Source organism: Cololabis saira, chromosome 17, assembly GCF_033807715.1.
Source record: "Cololabis saira isolate AMF1-May2022 chromosome 17, fColSai1.1, whole genome shotgun sequence".
Classification (NCBI taxonomy): Eukaryota; Metazoa; Chordata; class Actinopteri; order Beloniformes; family Belonidae; genus Cololabis; species Cololabis saira.
This window is the reverse complement of record NC_084603.1, coordinates 644,405-649,803: the sequence shown is the minus strand read 5'-3', so window position 1 is coordinate 649,803 and position 5,399 is coordinate 644,405.

Sequence of the window (5,399 nt, the reverse complement as noted above, 5' to 3'; positions counted from 1 at the left end):
GGGCGGGGCTTGCTGCTCCTGGGGGCGGGGTTTGATGCCTCGGGGGCGGGGCTTTCTGCAGCTGTGATTTTAATAAAACCTGCCTCCGTCACCTGCGTCTCTGTCTCTTCTTTCACTTTAACTTTATTACATAAATACATAATAAATACAATACATACATTTATAACAACCAGAAGTTAATATGAAGTTTATTTACATTCAGTCAATCTGGTTTAAAAGATTGAAACTAATTTGATATCTTTGTACAACGCCACTCGTTTGCAATGAAATTATCTTAAATAATGTCTTTAGGGGTTGGTGAGCAGATGGAGTAGACGTGTTTCGTGAGTGCTCCCGTAAATGCCAAACTTTTTAAACCACCAAGCCCTCAAACTTTCAAACTTTTTCCTTTAAAAAGGATTCCCTGTTGCTGTTTTTCTTTTTTTTTGTCTCGAACGAGCCCACTTACCTCCGAGATGGCTTCGAAGAGCGGCAAGTCGGGCAAGAAGGACGACGCTGGCGCTGTCTTAACCCTGGCGGCCATTACCACGTTGCTGGAGGAACACCGAGCTGCCCTGGCCGCCGAGTTCAAAAATACTTTCAGTCAGCTCGACTCCAAACTCGACCAAACGCGGCTCGCGGTCGAGGACCATGGCCAACGTGTTTCGTCCCTTGAACTCGCCACAGAAGACTTCAGCCAGCGAGTTACGGACCTTGAAGGCATCTGCTCGACTTTACGAGATGATAATGCTCGGCTAAAGGCTAAGGTGGTGGATTTGGAAAGCCGGAGCAGAAGGCAGAACATCCGTATCCTGGGTTTACCGGAGTCGACCGAGGGCGGGTCTCCAACGGCTTTCTTCTCCAAGCTGCTGTGTGAGGTGTTCGGGAACGATACGCTGCCGTCACCGCCAGGGATAGACAGAGCGCACCGCTCTCTCGCCGCCAAGCCGGCCCCGGGACAGAGACCGCGTCCGGTCATCCTCCGCCTTCACCGGTACCAGACGAAAGATCTCCTCATCAGGGAGGCGCGCCGGAGAGGAAAGGTGGAATATCGCGGCCACCCCATCCGGGTCCTGGAGGATTACAGCCCCGAAGTTGCCAGCCAACGAGCGGAATACAGCGGAGTCATGTCGGAGCTGTACCAGCTGGGTCTGAGGCCGGCTCTGCTCTTCCCCGCCCGGCTCCGGCTCACGCTGTCCGGGGGGGCAAGGAAGTGGATCGGCTCCGTGGATGAGGCGCGCAAATTCATCACGAGTCGCAGCAAATCCTCAAACCCGCCGTAACGGGACCGTTGGAGGCTGTCACGGCTCCGCCTGCAGCCCGGTGCGGCTCACTGACGCTCACGGACTGACTTTTTTTTCTCTCTCTTTTTTTTTTTTTTTTTTTTTTTTTACGTGAGTCACATTATTCCTGAGGGGAGGGTGAGTAACCCCGCGACAACCAGTATTTTCTCTGTTGTTAGTTGGACTGCCCCTTTGCAAATATTATTAATTTGCAGTTCTTTTTGGCTATTTGAGGGAAGGGGGAAAATAAGTGGTGAAGAGGGAGAGAAAAAAAAAAAAAAAAAAAAAGCTTTTCCGATTTACCTATAAGTTTTGTAATAATTGTAAGCTGTTAACCTTACTTTTACGCTGCTTAAGTCGGACGTTTTATATTTTATATTTTTGTACAAATATTTCTGGGCTCATATCGGGACTTCCAGGTCAAGATTTGAGAGGGTATTCCTTTTTTTTATTTATATCTACACGTTTTAAGGTGCTAATATGTATACACCCATGATACGGGAGCAAAAGCTATTAGTGTGTAGGATAGGAAGATGCGTTATTGCACTTTGTTTGTTTTAAAGAGCTTGCTGCTTTTTTTTTATTTTTCTATAGCAGCTGTCTTAGTTGGGGGGGGTGGGTCGGGGGGATATGTCACTGCCAGAAACTTTGCATTAACTCTTTTCAACTCATTACTTAATGTGGGTCACATTCAACCTCCTTTCCGTTTTCTTTTTTTCTGCCTAGGTCATGGTGCACACCTAATTTTTCTTCTTAGATATTATGAGTAGATACTTGAAGTTGGTGAGCTGGAATGTTAAGGGTCTGAATCACCCTGTTAAAAGGAAGAGGATCTTCTCACATCTAAAACACCTTAAAACAGAAATAGCCTTTCTACAAGAAACTCATATTCGCAGTTCTGATAATAGCCGCCTGTTCCCGAGGTGGTCAGGGCAGAGATTTCACTCCTCCTTTCAAGCTAAAGCCCGAGGAGTTTCAGTTCTGATCAGTCAGGATGTTTCATTTGAGCAGCACAATGTGATTTCTGACAAGTTTGGTCGCTACGTGATCGTTTCTGGGAAATTATTCAATACATTGGTCGTACTTGTGAACGTTTATGCCCCTAATTCAGATGATGCAGTCTTTTTTGAACGACTGTTTTCACTGCTCCCTGACCTTAATACATATTCTCTCATACTGGGTGGTGATTTTAATTGCTGGCTCGACCCAGTCCTAGACCGATCCTCTACCAACCCCGGCACAGCAAGTAAGTCAGCCCGTCTTATTCAGGCGTTCCTTTCTGACTACGGTGTTTGTGATGTGTGGCGTTCTTTACATCCATGTGACAGAGAATACTCCTTTTTCTCACAAGTGCACCACACATACTCGAGGATTGATTATTTTTTTATTGATAATCAACTGATTCCCCTGGTTCATTCCTGTGCTTATCAGAGCATTGTCATTTCCGACCACGCTCCTGTGGTTCTAACCATGTCCCTTCCTGACCTACCTCAGAGAGACAGACAGTGGCGATTCAATTCAACTCTGCTGTCGGACACAAATTTTGTTAAATCTATGGAAACGGAAATAGCCTTTTTCCTATCCACGAATATGACTCCAGGAATGTCTAGTCTAACTGTCTGGGATTCCCTCAAGGCTTATCTCCGGGGACAGATTATATCCTACACTGCTAGGGTGAGGCAAAAATCTTATAGGGAGCGATCAGACCTTGCCCGCCAAATCAAAGAGGTCGATGAAGAATATTCTCGGACTAAATCCCCAGATCTTTACAAAAAGCGGCTAGAACTTAAAACTAAATTTGACCTGCTTACCACTCACCCAATTGAACAGTCACTTCTGAAAAGTAAAACCAGGTTTTATGTTTATGGAGACAAATCTGACAAATTATTAGCCAACCAACTTAAAGGCTCTAAGGCTAAACAAAATATTTCTAAGATTCGATTACCAAATGGCCATGTAACTACAGACCACTTACTCATAAATGAAGCATTCAGGGACTTTTATACCCAGCTATACACCTCGGAATCTCAGACTGATCGAGATGAGATTGCGGCCTTTTTAAATAGTCTTAGTATTCCCAGTCTTTCACCAGATCTAAGGAAGACATTAGAAGAACCGATATCCCTGATGGAAATTACTCGAGCCATTTCTTCACTGCAGTCGGGTAAATGTCCTGGCCCTGATGGCTTCCCGGCGGAATTTCTAAAGAAATTTTCTACTCTGCTTTCCCCACTGCTATCTACAGTTCTTTCAGAATCCTTCAGCCACGGTTCCCTCCCTCCTTCTTTTTCGGAGGCCTGCATCACCCTCATAGCTAAAAAAGGGAAGGATCCTGCTGAATGCGCCTCCTACAGGCCCATCTCCCTCTTAAACACAGATGCTAAAATCCTAGCTAAAGTCCTAGCCCATAGGCTGGAGAATGCCCTCCCCACAATTATATCTGAAGACCAAACTGGCTTCATTAAAGGTAGGCAGTCTTACTTCAACACAAGGCGACTGTTCAATATTATCTACTCTGCCTCTGAGGCTATCCCTGAATGCGTTGTCTCTCTGGATGCGGAGAAAGCATTTGATCGCGTCCAATGGGATTATCTCTTTGCTGTGCTGGACAGGTTTGGTTTTGGTCCGAAATTTGCTCTGTGGATTAAACTTCTCTATTTACACCCAACAGCCTCAATTCGTACTAACTCTCAACGGTCAAAACCATTTAATCTGCATCGTGGAACCCGTCAGGGGTGCCCCCTTAGTCCCATGCTTTTTGACATGGCTATCGAACCGCTTGCCACAGCGCTCCGATCTTGTGAGGATGTGTCCGGTATCTGGAGAGGTGGCAGGGAACATAAGGTCTCGCTTTATGCCGATGACCTCTTGCTTTTCATCTCTCACCCTCTGGCCTCATTACCCCCTGCGCTGTCACTTCTCAGTCAGTTTGGGAAACTCTCAGGCTACAAACTGAATCTCAGCAAAAGTGAGCTTTTCCCTACCAATCTCGAATCGCATGCTTTAGACCTTTCCAATTTTCCCTTTAAAATCGCAAATGACAAATTCTCCTATTTAGGCATATCTGTGACAAGGAAACACAAAGACCTGCTCCAAGAGAATCTTATCTCATTGTTAAATGAGACCAAACAAACCCTTACACAATGGTCACCCCTGTCAATGTCTCTTGTGGGTCGCATCAATTCAGTTAAAATGACCATTTTACCTAAATTTTTGTACCTTTTCCAGACCTTACCACTCTTTATTCCTGGTTCTTTTTTTCAGTCCCTTGACTCAGTTATATCTACATACCTATGGCGGGGTAAACGGCCACGTTTGAACAAAACTCACCTTCAAAAAATAAAGTCTGCAGGTGGTCTGGCCCTCCCAAACTTTCGTTATTATTATTGGGCTGCTAACCTGCGCTGCCTTGCATTCTGGTCCTTCCACTGCGACGGCGCTGACCGCCCTGACTGGGTGGCGATGGAGTTACATCCAACTGATGACCTGTCAATTCCTGCCCTACTCGGCTCCTCACTTCCACTTCCTTCACTTAAATCAATCAAAAACCCAGTGGTTAAACACTCTCTTAGAATTTGGGCCCAATTTAGGAAGTTTTTTGGTTTTCACAGCTTCTCTCTTCTTAGCCCCATTGCATCAAATCACTCTTTCAAACCATCCCTTGAGGACCCCACCTTCCAGGAATGGCACAGGAGGGGTATGATTCGTTTTAGAGATATGTTCATAGACGGCACCGTGGCATCTTTTGAGCAGTTAAGTAGTAAATTCAGCCTTCCAAAATCACATTTCTTTAGGTATCTTCAGGCTAGACATTTTGTTCTTTCCCAGACACCCAGCCCTGGTGCATCGATAGGCTCGACCACAGTTGACAAAGTTCTTGCCACAGACCCATTCAAAAAGGGGCTCATTTCGTCTTTCTATGGCATGTTGCTGGATCTTAGGAGTGCCCCTACAGATAAACTCAAAGCAGCATGGGAGCAGGACTTAGGGCTTCCCTTATCAGAGGATACCTGGGAGTCCATACTCAAACTGGTTAATACAACCTCCCTGTGCGCACGTCACTGCTTAATTCAGTTTAAAGTGGTACACAGGGCTCATATTTCCAAAGCAAAGCTATCCTCCATGTACCCAGATATT